This window comes from Sitophilus oryzae, unplaced genomic scaffold (genome assembly GCF_002938485.1).
Source record: "Sitophilus oryzae breed Bouriz unplaced genomic scaffold, Soryzae_2.0 scaffold_169_pilon_pilon, whole genome shotgun sequence".
NCBI lineage: Eukaryota > Metazoa > Arthropoda > Insecta > Coleoptera > Curculionidae > Sitophilus > Sitophilus oryzae.
This window is the reverse complement of record NW_022146390.1, coordinates 1,051,434-1,065,585: the sequence shown is the minus strand read 5'-3', so window position 1 is coordinate 1,065,585 and position 14,152 is coordinate 1,051,434. Positions and strand designations below refer to the sequence as shown.

The 14,152-nt window shown below is 31.5% G+C and overlaps 1 protein-coding gene across 5 annotated transcripts in view; it reads right to left on the bottom strand.

Annotated features, from left to right (window-relative positions):
• The window catches only part of LOC115881170 (ankyrin repeat and fibronectin type-III domain-containing protein 1), a 216,479-nt gene that overhangs the window by 16,375 nt on the left and 185,952 nt on the right, over positions 1-14,152 (bottom strand). The gene's annotated exons all lie outside the window — the stretch shown is intronic.

The window sequence follows — 14,152 nt, the reverse complement described above, 5'->3', positions numbered from 1 at the left end:
ATAGAAAAGTAGAACATAGATTGTAGAGTGTTCTACCATATACCTACACCATTTGGCAAAGCATAGTGAACTCTTTGACGAACAATATTATAAAGCTTGATTTTCATGCATCCGTTATACGTTGATACGTTGGTCCGACGGTGCTCTGATTGGTCATAGCTTTTTCGCGCCACTTTTCATCCGTAAATATTTTACTTCAGCCCGTCAACGGACCCGTTCATACGATAAAGCCGGGTCCACATATGTAGCATCTTCGTGCATCATATCTCCGTCGCGTTGCACCAACATGTTTCATGATCGCTAGTTTGGACGCCGAATTAACGCGATCATATGGTACACCTTTGTGATACCGTATCTGATACATGCCAATCCGAATTTTGGCGCGTATCTTAACACTGCGTATCGGATACACGTATCACGATCTGTCATTTGGACGTGTTTTGATACAGTATAACGATACAATTGCCAAGTACCTCTACAATCCTTGGCAAGTAAACAGTATAGTCGCATCGATAGATACTGGTCGTCCCAAAATTGTCGTTGCTAGTGATTCTTTTTTCTTTTTAAGTTCTTTTACTGTACACTGCAATACGATTTCTATGTTCGTTATGTTTGGCCATCCATATGAAGGGCTCATTTTCGTATAAATCCATAAATTCCAAAACAACATCATTTGAAGACTACACGGGAAAACCCAGTTTTGTCCGTTTTAATTGGAGCCGAGAAAAATGCAATTTAGTGTTTTTAAAGAAATATGTTATTTTCGGTTGAATAATTAGAAAAATATTTATATTACTACCAATTCTGAATTATTAATATTGTGAATTATCGCTATATTTTGAAATATTGAAATAAAAATCTAAATAGATAATCTAAAAAAAATAGTCAAAATGCAAAACAAAACAGGAGAAAACAGAGATGTTCAATTAATTAAAGGTTGTATAAAACCTAAATCTAAACTATTATTTTTTGTTGAAAATTTATATTTAAGTAGGTTTTTATTACAAAGAAGAGAAAAAAATATTCCGAATATACGTACATAAATTAATTACGTATGTGTATACCTTTAAGATTGTTACATAAGGATAATAGTTTTCTATCGATCGTGTCAGATGATGTTTTTGAGAGATTTGTTGATTCATCTATGTTTTTCGGTCAGTCAGATTATTGTTGTTTATTGTAAGCTTCGGCAAGTTTCGAGCGGAATAAATTTGTTTGTGTTTTTGATTTTCGACGTTTATTTTCTGTAATATCCCTTGTTCTAATAATATAATACTAATTGCAAGATGCATGCTTGTCGCCCATGCGTAAGTACATCTCTGGTTTTTGCCATTTACGCGTGGACTACTCTGGTTTTTCCTTTGTACGGCAAAATAACCAAGCTGTAATATCTCTGGGACTAAGCGTATTATTGCTTTCTTTTTTCGAATGACGTTAACATTTGTCTATAATGTTGTATCGCTATCTTAATTTCTATGAAAATGTGACATATCTGGTTTTTCCCGTGTAGTCTTCATTTGTCCACTCCATTTATTGCTGTGAAAACGATTTAGGTATGTCGCCAATATTGAAGTTATTAATGTAAATTTGATATTACATAATCTATTATTGTTTTAACGTTTTAAATTATCCGCAATTAACTCGAAAAACACTACGATCCGGAAATAAATCGGACATACGCTATAACAGTAACATTATTTGCGCAGTCGTTCTTTTGCGCTTCGGCCAGTGTAAACAGGGCTGGCCCAGGCTGGCCAAGTATACTTGGCAAGTGTACGATTAATTGTTTGACTCGGGCTATATTTACCGACAGAGAGTGGGGACGCGACAAGTGACCAAGGAACCCGTTCTCACGACATGGCAAGTATATTCCAATAAACAAATGTTTGTCAAGTACGCCAGTCGTGAGAATCCGCCTTAACCTTAATAAAAATATAAGTAAAATAGCAAAATCGTTATGGAAATGAAAATATAAAATGACACCAATGTATATTCGATAAAAAATAAAAAACAAAAAATAAAACTGCGTTATTTTCTAACCAATGAAAGTCTTTAAATTCTACCAATAAAATTAATATCGTATCAACGTATCGTCGGACAACGGATGCTTGAAAATCAACCTTAACTCTAACTCATTTCGTATTTGGACTTAACCAATTGACAGCTAAGGTGGCTGAATTGAAAAAAACATGTAGTATACAGGGTGTGAATGAAGACTTGAACCCACTGTAACCAAGAAACAAGTCAGAATCTATCTATGTTGATATAAAAAATAAATCTTATTTTTACGTGAGAAATCTGCCCACGAGAGATGACACATGTTTTTTGAAACACACCGTATAAATTAGAAAAACCTGGCTCCTCAAAAAATTGCAGAAATTCCATTCAAACATTGGAATTGCCGTATGAAATAAAATAATAATAATAATTTAACATAATATATATGTACATTTCACTTGAGTGTAGATAATAATTATCGAACATTTTTATAGAGTGTAGGTAATAATTTTTGAACACTTACCTAGAACGGTGGTATCGAGCTGACCGATATTAAATTTAGGCATATTTTAATATTAAAAAATAACAATACAAATTTGTAGAGGTTTCGGAATTCAATTTTTGTCGTTTGCGTCAGGTCTGGTAATTTTTAATAGCCGTTTTTGATAAAATAAATTTAGATATATGATATGAATTTAAAAGATAACAATGCTAGATAGGAATTTCGTAGAAGCGGTACCTATAGAATTGATATTTTTTATAAAATAGTAAAATACATTTTAATTGAATTATTTTGGAGATATGAATAAATGTATAGTTATCTACAAATCTACATCAATATTATTGTTTTGTATTTGGTATATAATATAGTGTGTTTGTTGTTATTAATTTTCATTGCGTTTAAGTTAGTATAGTACGCTATGAATTATGAATGAGGGTGAGTCTTAAATAAGTGGAAATATTATAGGGGTAGTATATTTCGACCCCTGAAACAACTTTTTATCGCGAAAACTTTTTTGGAAAATTTGGAATTTTTGGAAAAAAATTTGATTTTTTTTAAATTTTTATTTAAAAACTTAATATCTTCATAATAGACTAAATCCACAGACTAGCATGCGTTTGCATCACAGGAGCCATGAGAACCTGTCCAACAGCAGCAATGGAGGTCATTCTAGATCTAACACCACTGCACATTGTCATTGGTAGATATGCCAATGCGACAATGATTAGAATGGTCACTAAAGGAATTAGTACTGGGAGAATTGTCAGATCAGGGGCTTGGAACACCCTCAAAAAGGAAATACCACTCCTGCAACTCCCAGTAGACGATATGCCAAGAACGTACACCTTTGAGAAACATCTCAATGTAGTATTGAGCAATAAAAAGGATTTGAAGAGCGAAACGCTTGCCCAGCAGTTAAAAGACCATACCATAACTTGGTATACTGATGCTTCCAAAACCAATACGGGAACAGGGATCGGAGTGTTTGGGCCGAGAGCTAAATACTCCGAACCAATGGGCACTTACCCTAGTATCCTACAGGCCGAGAGAAGCTGAATAAATTAGGCAAAGAAAACAAAGTCCTCCTACTCTGGGTGCCTGCTCACCAAGGGATAGAAGGCAATGAAAAAGCAAATAATCTAGCTAGGAAAGGAGCGAACACTCAACTAACTGGACCAGAACCGTTCTGCTTTCCAAGTGGTAACCAACTCAAGGCGGAACTCAAGAACTTGGAAGATTCCATCCGCAACCTGGAATGGAAATCTTGCAACGGTCTAAGATACTCGAAGAAGTTTCTGAGGGCTTATGATCAAGAAAAATCACAGATCTTCCTAGGTTTAAGTAAGAACAATCTTCGGATTGTCACGGGGTTTTTAACAGGACACTGTCTCCTGAATGAACACCTCAGTAGATTGAAACTAAGAAGAAACGGCGAATGCAGATTCTGTGGGGAAGATGGGGAAACACCAGTACACCTCATCACTGAGTGCGCCGAGACGACAACCATTCGTGCCATGAATTTTGGTACGACTGATATTGGAGATGGAGAACTACCCTCTATAAAACCGTCCCAGATACTGGCTTTTGTCAAAGCCCTGGTACTGTATGATGAGTTATGACTCAAGAAAGGGGGACACAATGGATCTGTAAGGTCGCAGTGATTAACCCCCCTCCCACTCATTCTAAATTCTAATTCTAAAATCTTCATAATATTGCAATGTATGTAGTAGATTAAATTTACAAAATAGAAAACCGAGAAAAGATCAAGTGGTTCTTAAAATTTAAGCGAAAAATCAGTTTTCTTTTAAATTTTCAAAGCAAAATATCTGGGATATTTTGTATTTATTTGAAAAACGGTAAAGACAAAATATGTTTCTTTTATCGAGATCCCTGAAAATATTTGCATATATTCCTTGCCTGTATATTCCTTGCAGCTTAAAATTTTCTTGGTTCTTAGAAAAATGTAATTTTACAAAATATTTGTTTTTAATAACTCACCCTGTATAAAAAAATAATAATAAAATATTGCTAAAGCAAATTTGTCTTTAATAAAATGTCAAACATTTCAAAACTAAATTTCTAACTTATTCTATAATAAAATCTGCATCACCCCGTATAAATCCAAAATTATATATTTATATTTTATTTATATTCTTATTTACAGTTTCCTCACAAAAAAAATCCTTTTAAACACTTTTTGTCACGATGTTTCTATAGTCGATTATGTAATAAGTAATTTCCAACATCAGCTTTTAAAATGCTAAATATTTTAGTGGCAAGTAGCTATGGGTTTTGTGCGTTTCAGGCGAATATTTCAGTGAAATTTTAATGTCAAAAATATCAGTTTTTATTCTCATGTATCTCTTTTGTTGTGAAGAAAAGGCCCAAGCAATTTTGCCCCTACAAGTGACCGGTTGACATTTCAAATTAGAGGCGTAAGTATTAAATAATATTATAATAAGTATACCTATATATAAGATTTTCAAAAAATCAAAGTTTTTATTATTAATTATTTATCTGGTATAGTTAACATATAATTTTCATATTGTACCTTGGGTTCTGTGATAAATTGTAGAATAAGTAAGGAATATGAATGGGGGAAACTAAAAACAAATGCATTGTTTATGTCTTTTATTTATAACAGAATAGAAAAAACTCCAAAAGATTTGTTTCTAATTCAGTCAAATGTTTATTTTACTAAAAAACTATTTAATTTTTTGCGTTTTTCTTAGTAATTATAGTATTAAAAAAAGAACAAAATATTACTGAAAAAAATATATTAATAAAACTTACTTCGAGTAATTGCTACTGTAATTTTAGCAATATTTTCTTTTAATAGTAACACGTCCATTTTCTATTGAGGTTGTAATTGCGATTACTGAACTTCTTGCAGTGCACGTTTTCCGATAATTTCCTGTTCGACGATTTTTCTCGCCGATCTCCACGGGACCACGGGAGAAAAATCGTACGTTTTTCAATTTTCCACGAAGAAATTTTCAGAATTGTAACGCCAGAGAAAATATTTGAAGACCGGTGTACTTTTTATTCAACTATTATGTCTTTCCTTACCGAGTTCTTACTATTTTTTATATGTTATCACTAGAACTTCACTTATGAAACATTTTAAAAATGTTGCTGAAATTGTATTGTACAGGGTGGGTCTTAAATAAGTGCAAATATTTTTAAAGGTTGTAAAAAAATAGTAATTTTTAAATTTTTATTTAAAAATCATAATGTAACTTGATAAAATGATAACATAGGCAGTATTTACAACTGTATTTACAACGTATTTGCTTCTGAAGACGGGAAATATTATACCTCCTCAAGCATTTTTTGTAGGTTAGGCAAATTTCTTTTACTAGTAAAAAAGCCACTGACAAGCTGTTAGACATTTCCGTTAGGATTCAACGTGATGGTGTTTACAAAAAAATTTGTTTTTCATTTCGTAGATTTCTATTCCAGTGGCAAAAAATCCAGGCTTTTTCAAAAAATTATCCTGTCACAAAGGATACAGGCATTATTTAATCTTTAATCTAAACATAGGAGTGCTTTGGTATTTAGTTTCTATTATTGCCATTGAACTTTGAAACTGTTAAGTTTGTCAGTTAAGTAATAGTTTACTATTGTACTAATCGGTTTAAACTTCATCACATCACACGGCGGAATGAGAAACTTGGAACTGGGTATTATTGACTGCTATATATTAGCAAGTTCTTTGTGTGAAGTTAAGCTTTAGAAGATGAAACTCTTCAGAAGATTATACAGGGTATTTCCCGGCATCAAAATACCATTAAAATTTATTTTTCAGCCAAGTTCGTTTCCTATTAATAATAAATAAATATTTTTTATTGAAATTTATTTGTTAAATTAAAATTTCGCCTAACTGGTTCACGTCTCTCTTATTTACTTTGACACTTCTCAAATCCACACGCATTAAATCATATTTAAACTCATCGTCTCGGCCATTTAAATCCATCAAACCAGATTCTTAAATTGCATCCTATAAATAAACAAGTGTAAACAAATTAGGACCAATTTAGATAGAGTCAAACATTATATCCGCCCATTATATTTTTGTCTTATAAGATGGTACAAGTGGCGTTTATTTTTGTTTAAAAGGGAAAATACTCTGTATATTCGTCCAAAATAACTGGGATTATTCTTTAAAGACTTCTGGGATTTTCGTCGCTAAAAGAAAATCTAGAAAATAAAAAAGTTATTTTTTGTAAATACCACTGGGGGTTGATCCAGCTGAGACCAATTTGTTACTGGTATTTGACTAGTAAAACAAATTTACCTAAGACCACTAATACACTATAATATTTCTTTGGCAAAGTTATATTTTAGTTATTTAAGTTATTACTTTTATAATAGTTGATATAATAATAAATGCTTGAATATTATCAACCTATAACGGATGCATGAAAATCAAGCTTAAAGCTTGATTTGCATGCATCCGTTATACGTTGATACGTTGGTCCGACGGTGCTCTGATTGGTCATAGCGTTTTCGCGCCACTTTTCATCCGTAAATATTTTACTTCAGGCCGTCAACGGACCCGTCCATACGATAACGGACGTTTTGACACTTTTTTGTCAAATTTAATCTAACAATAATAAAAATATAAGGAAAATAGCAAACTCGTTATGGAAACGAAAATATAAAATAACACCAACGTATATCCGATAAACGGAGGCATCAAAATGCAATAAATTTAAAAACTGCGTTATTTTCTAACCAATCAAAGTCTTTAAGTTCTACCAATAAAATTAATATCGTATCAACGTATCGCCGGATAACGGATGCATGAAACCAAGCTTAATTCATAATATGTCATTCTGAAATCAAATTAATTATGAAGTTTATGGTTGCTATGGTAATATTATCGCTTCAGTGTTAAAAGTAAATCACGTGACTTACTTTTAAATGACTTTTACCATCAGTGACATAATGTCACATTTTAGGCACTGACAGCATGCGTTAAAAATTACATTTTTACTGACGTTTGTAGAAAAAAGATATTTTAATAAAAATTTGACATTGATTTTTGACATTTGATTTATTATGCAATATTTTATAAAATTACACATATGACACTGTCAAATTTTTATTAAAATATCATTTAATTTTTACTCCCATCGCGCGTAAAGAAGTTTTACTTCAAGAACTATTTAAAATATCTAAATAAAACTATTCAAGAACACTTTAGTTTTTTTAACACAAACGTCTATTAATTTAAAACCGTTGATAACTTAATTCTTAATTTATTGTTAATATATTTTTTTAAACTACATCTTATTGTTTATATTAAGCTATTTAATAAATATAAGCATATAAACAAAATTCGCCAGGAAACTCTAATATGACTGACTTATATTCCGAAGTATCAATGCCTTTTAATTGTATTTAAACGTGTTAAAACATTACATTATTGTTAAAACAATTATTATACTAATTAAAATTGTTAAAAAATGTATTTCTAGTAAATTCATATAATATTTAAATTAAAATTACCAATAATATTATTGGCTAAATGAAATATTAAACTCAATCTTTTTCATTAATAGTTGTACTATCAACATAGAAGGCTCTGCTCAGAACTTCCAGGTACGCTGTCAAGTTGCCTAGCAACCAATCAATATTGGCCCGCAACAAGTGCGTGTTATCAGTTTTGAGGCTGTTTGAGGTAAAGTTTTTGCTGAAAAACTAGTTGAAAAGCATTTCGAGCACTTTAAAATAGTTTTGTGGTAGCGGAATCAACAATAGAGGTAAATTATTTCAACGTATTTTTAATTAAATCAGAAAATATGACATTTTATTAACTTGTGACTTGACAATTATACTATTTTTCGTTAAAGCCATTGTTATATGTAGTTCAAAATCGTATTTTGGCAATTGATCAGGAAAAAAAGAGTTTATGCAAGTAATTAGTAGATATTACGATAATAGCAATGTTTTCAAAATGTATTTTATATCAAGTCTCATTGGTAGAGTGCCAAATTAAGTAATCGCATTAACCAATTGTTTGATATTTGACTTATATATTTTTTATATATTATATTATATTTTATAAATTATTAATAGTAGTTTTTTTTGATCGGTTAGTTCTCTGACTCATTTGATTTGATTTTTGGCATTACCATTGAATTACTTAGACTTATTTGCAAATTAATTTGATAGTGCATGGCTTGTATTACGTTGAATTTGCCTTAAAGTCAATTAACTATTATTAGACTAATACATATTTTAAGCCCTGTTTACACGTAACGTTTTACCTGTCAGGAAAGACGGATTTAAAACTAGTGTATATACTTGAAGTTTTACCTGCGGCTTTATTAATTATAGGATTGCGCTTTCTATTTGGTAAATTTATTTAATTTACTACCTATGTTGCTATATTATTAAGATATTATGTTTTTTAACCAAAAATTAACACAAATTCAGAAAAAAAAAATTTTCCATAGCAAGTGTTAAAATTGCCTTATAATCTATCAAAAATAGTAGATAAAAATAGTACTTTAACCGCAAGGGTAAATTAAATGATACTTTAACAGCGAGGATAAGTTAAAAACTTTATTTCTTCTCGTACGTTTATTAATTGCTTCCATTTTGGAAAAATGTTGTATTCCTTTTCAAATGGAAGTAGTTTGGATATGGCGTTTGCCGCCTCAGCCTGAATATCTGTTGGTAATTTACTTATTTCATTTTGAGGCATTTCTGGCTCCAATTCAATCAGCAATCGACATGAAAGAGAATTAAAAAATATTGACTCAAAACTGACAACTAAAGAGACAACTTTATTTATTTGTCAAATTACATAGAAACCAACGCCAACCCAGCACAATATTTTTTCTACTCGTAATAAACTCCTTGAAATAATAATTTATGAATATTTTTTAAAACGTAACTCGCTATGGAAAAAAATATTGTTTTATACAGAAAATTGCATTATCGTCTCCCGAAATTAATTCACTCGCGATTTCATCGCTCGTGAGATCTTTTTGGTCGACGATAAAATACCATTTTATCGTCTTGGATAAAATACAACTATTTTTTCGCAAAAAGAATCATGGTCGTGTTTCTATAGGGTCGAAATATATTACCTCTCTTAAAATATTTGCACTTATTTAAAACTCGCCCTGTATAAAATAAAAAAAAATAAATATAAAGTTACCTGGAAGTAAATTAAAAAATCTAATATTGTTTTAGTTCTCACTTGAACTTGAAAAAAAACTTCTAGCTGCTTTATTTATTTAATTTGAAAAATAACAAACTTAGTTTTACACAATTTGTAATTATTTTCCTAGTCTTCTATTTTAACTGAAAAGTCATTATTGGTGGTGTATAATTACAAACAATCTATCTATTTTATGTTTGCCTTAGTTGCAGAGAAGGTCTGGCCTAATGGGCACATTATTTTCAACTTTAATTAAAGTTTTGCTAGCCGTTATTAATGCTGCTGTTAATACTAATACTACAAAATATTTAAATAGTCCAAGCTGTAGCCGTATATTCGAGGCCAGATTAATATTGAAACAATATAAATGTTCGTGAAGTTACCCCTTTATTTCGGTTACTAATAAATTAGGTAAATTAAGGTGTTTTGTGTGTTGCGGTAAACCAGATGAAAAATTGTAGCAAGTTTGAAATTTATGTTCCCTAAGCAGGATTTATTAGCTTTATTCTTTAAGAATTATTTTATTAAAAGTTCTTTAAAACTACCAGGACAACAGTTTAAATATTTTTTTAAAATGTGTTAATTTGTGACAAACTATTCCTCACGGGTTTGGGGCATCACTGCGACCTTAAAGATCTATTGTGCCCCCCATTATTATTATATTGGTAAAATAACAATGGGTTTTATATATTAAATTAAATATAAAATGATAACACTCTTTTAAACTAGGTTTATTTAAGTTAAAAAGTTAAAAAATGCATTTTTTACCTTGTTTATGAAACAAGTATAGAATATATTGTACAGGGTGGTCCGAACTGTATTCCGGAAACTTTGGCAGCATATTCTGCAGATAAAAATAAGTAAAAAAGTTTCTTATAAATGTACATATACATATTATGTATGTCCTAAAATGGTTAGTTTCGGAGATACAGGGTGTAGAAGTTTCATTTTAGTTCGATTTTTTCCCAAATAATTTATGAAGTAAGGTCAATATTTGGATGAAAATTGTTGTCTGGAAGTTTTTTGACGTATGTGACATTTGGTTTTGATGTCAATATGACTGAAAAGAGGGCGCCACCTACGTATTTTTAACTGGTTTGAAGACTGAAATCATAAATTTGAAATGTGTTTGTGCCAAAAGTTCAACAGAAATTTTTTTATTATCATTTTTTGGTTTTCATTAGATTAATGGTTATTCATTAGAATATGGTTAATATAAAAAAATAAAAATTCTCCAAATTTATTATTTCAGTCAAATAACCATCTACTCAATGTGTTTATTTTTTGTCAATAATGACATGTATTGACTACTTCCATTGTTCCATTCTAAATATCTTGAGAACGGTTGCTCGTAGCCATTTTTGCCAAGAAATATTTTTTACGTAAAAAATCACGGAGATGTATATTTTCTCACTCAGTTATTTTATACAGGTACGGACGAAAAGTTATTACTCTTCAAAACAGTTAAACAACACGTAGGTGGCGCCCCCTACAATTACGAGTCATATTGGCATCAAAATCAAATTTCTTATGTCAAAAAACACCCAGACACCAATTTTCATCCAAGTATTGACGTTACTTCAGAAATTATTTAGAAAAAATCGAAATTAAAATGAAACTTCTACACCCTGTATCTCCGAAACTATAAGCATTTTAGGACATATATACGAACTTTTTTACTTATTTTTATCTGCAGAATATGAATTGTATTTTTAGAAAGATCATGACAAAACAAATAAAGTAAAAAATAATATACAGGGTGTCCCATTAAAAAAAGCATAAATTTGGGTCATATTTCGGAAATGACAGCTACCAGGAAAAAACTAGTAACGCCACTAATTTCGACGTAAAACACTCTACGGAAATCAGTTTTCACCTTTTCGATAAGTTAACCAAGGTTTTGTATCTTAATCGCTTGGGAGCCGAACAATGAAACATTTTCATATTCGCCTTGTATTTCAGAAACCAAGGGGTCCTAGCACAGTGATGTGAAAATTGCATCTTTGTATCTCTACTCATTAACGAGAAACCCTGTAAAATACACGAAAATGGGACACTCTGTAAATGACAGGAAAACCTAAAAATAGGGTGTAAATGACAGGAAAACAGATAGAAATGTATATTATTTGTGTATTATTAAAAAGGAGAATTAAAGTACGTTTTTAGACCTCTTTGCTCATCGGTACGAAATCTGAAAAAGACGTCCAACCGTAATTAAAAATTGATCTTCGCTTTTGTCTATTGTACAGAGGACATACCGGAATTTCATTGTCGGTATCAAAAGCGTTTTACTGTTTTTTGTTTCGTTCAGGATTTCTATTATTAACTTTCCTTCTGGAATTCAGAGGTGGATTGGTGCACGATATCCTGGATGATAATTAAAATTTCGGATTGATATTAAATTTAATTAAAAATCGAATAAGGAAGAACGGATTTTAATTGCTTTAAACCAGTAGTTCCCAAACTTATTTTTCTCGTGGACCACTTTCAAAATTTTACTGGTTTCGGTGGACCCCCTGCTGCTACATTTCTACCACATTCTTAAAGTCGCCAAAAAATAAAAATTGTGTCACTTCTGAGTTCTGTCCCTATATTCCGATATGTAAAATAAAAACGAAAAAATTATATCACTTTATTTATTAAAAGAATAGAATTACAAGAAAAAATATTAAGGTAATATAGGTTCAGGTCATAATTTTAATTAATGGGAAGGATGTATCTGATGGAGTGTCAGCAAACGATCAATGTTTGGCTTTATTTTTGTGAGCAATAACCGCAAATCCCCCCGCTCTGTGATGTTTAATTTGCTCTTTTTTTTGTTAAGAGGTTTGTAACGGCACTAAAACTCCTTTCGACAAGGTATGACGAGGGAAAAGCTATTAAAAATTTCCTTGCGATTTCCCACAGTCCAGGATATTTTTCGGGTATTTCTGCTTGCAGCCAAAATGTTGGGTAGCCTTTTCTAAATTTCACCTTCAGCTCCTCATTAGTGCTTAGCTCGAGCAGCTCCTCTTGTAATACAACATTGGCCACTTCCGTTTCATCAAATGGATTTATGATCCATGGTGGTATATCCATCGTCAGTATATCTTCAAACCTGGTTTTGAAGTCATCATGCAGAGCACTTAAATGTTGACTGTAGGTATGGATATCCTCATCAATACATTCTACCTGCGACAAGTTTGGAAATTGAGAGAATTCGCGCCGACTAATGTTTTGCTTCATAAATTTCAATTTCCCAAGAAAAGCCGAAATTATCCCCTTTGTTTTTATTAAATTCAGGCTGTCCCCTTGTAACTGCAAGTTAATATCATTAAATTTTTTAAACAAATCTGTCAAATACGCAATGTCTGCTTTGAATTTGATCAAGTTTTCTTTTAAATCTGGATCTCTACTTTCTAAGAACTCTAATATGGAATCGAAAACAGAGTAAAATCTCGTTAAGCATGCACCTTTCGACAACCAGCGTACTTCAGTATGTAAGAGCAGTCGTTGGAAGTCTTCATCATTTTCGTCGCACAATTGAGCAAATAAACGCGTATTCAATGCATTGCTTCTGATTTTGTTGACAGCTTTTATTACAAAATGAAGAGATTGGTTCAACCTGTCACTTAAATGTTTTGCCACAAGATGTTGTCGGTGGATTACGCAATGAATAGCTGTAAGTCCTGGTATAATTCTTTTGAGATGACTTATAAACCCACGATATCGCCCGACCATTGCAGGAGCTCCGTCTGTTGCCACTGAAATAATGTTTGTAAATGGGATCGATTTTTCCGTAAAAAAATTACTCAGGACATTAAATATTGATTCGCCTTTAGTGTCAGTCTCCAAAGTTCTGGCAAATAGCAATTCTTCGTGAATTTCTTCCTCAACAATAAATCGGACATATGCCAATAGTAATGCTTCATTACTGGGTAACGTTGACTCGTCCAGTTGTATAGAAAAATGAGTTTTTTGCAGATGATTGCACAAAAAGCTTTCGATATCAGAGCTCATTTCATCAATGCGTCTTTGTACAGTATTGTTACTTAATGGAATTCTTTTTAGTACGTCAAATGGAGATTTGTGCAAAACAGTTTTTAAAACCTCTTCAACAGCGGGTAAAATTAATTGTTCTCCGATAGTGTGCGGTTTTCCAGATTTTGCTATAAGTAATGAGATATTGTAAGATGCCCGCAAGCCATCATCGTTACTTTGAGATGTTGAAGCGAACATACTGTGCATGGTGGGTCTCTTTCCATATTTTTCTTTCAATGTTTGAAAATATTTTAAATCTTTACCTATTTTATCAGTATGACACCTTTTTAGATGATCTTCGAGCTTTGATGGTTTCATAGAGTCATTGCTCAAAACTTTGTTGCATAATAGGCACATGGGCAATTGTTTGTCTGCCTCTGATGGAACAAAACCATATTTCAAATAATCGATACTATATTGTCGACATTTTTTCTTTGCTGTAGCCATGTTTCGTG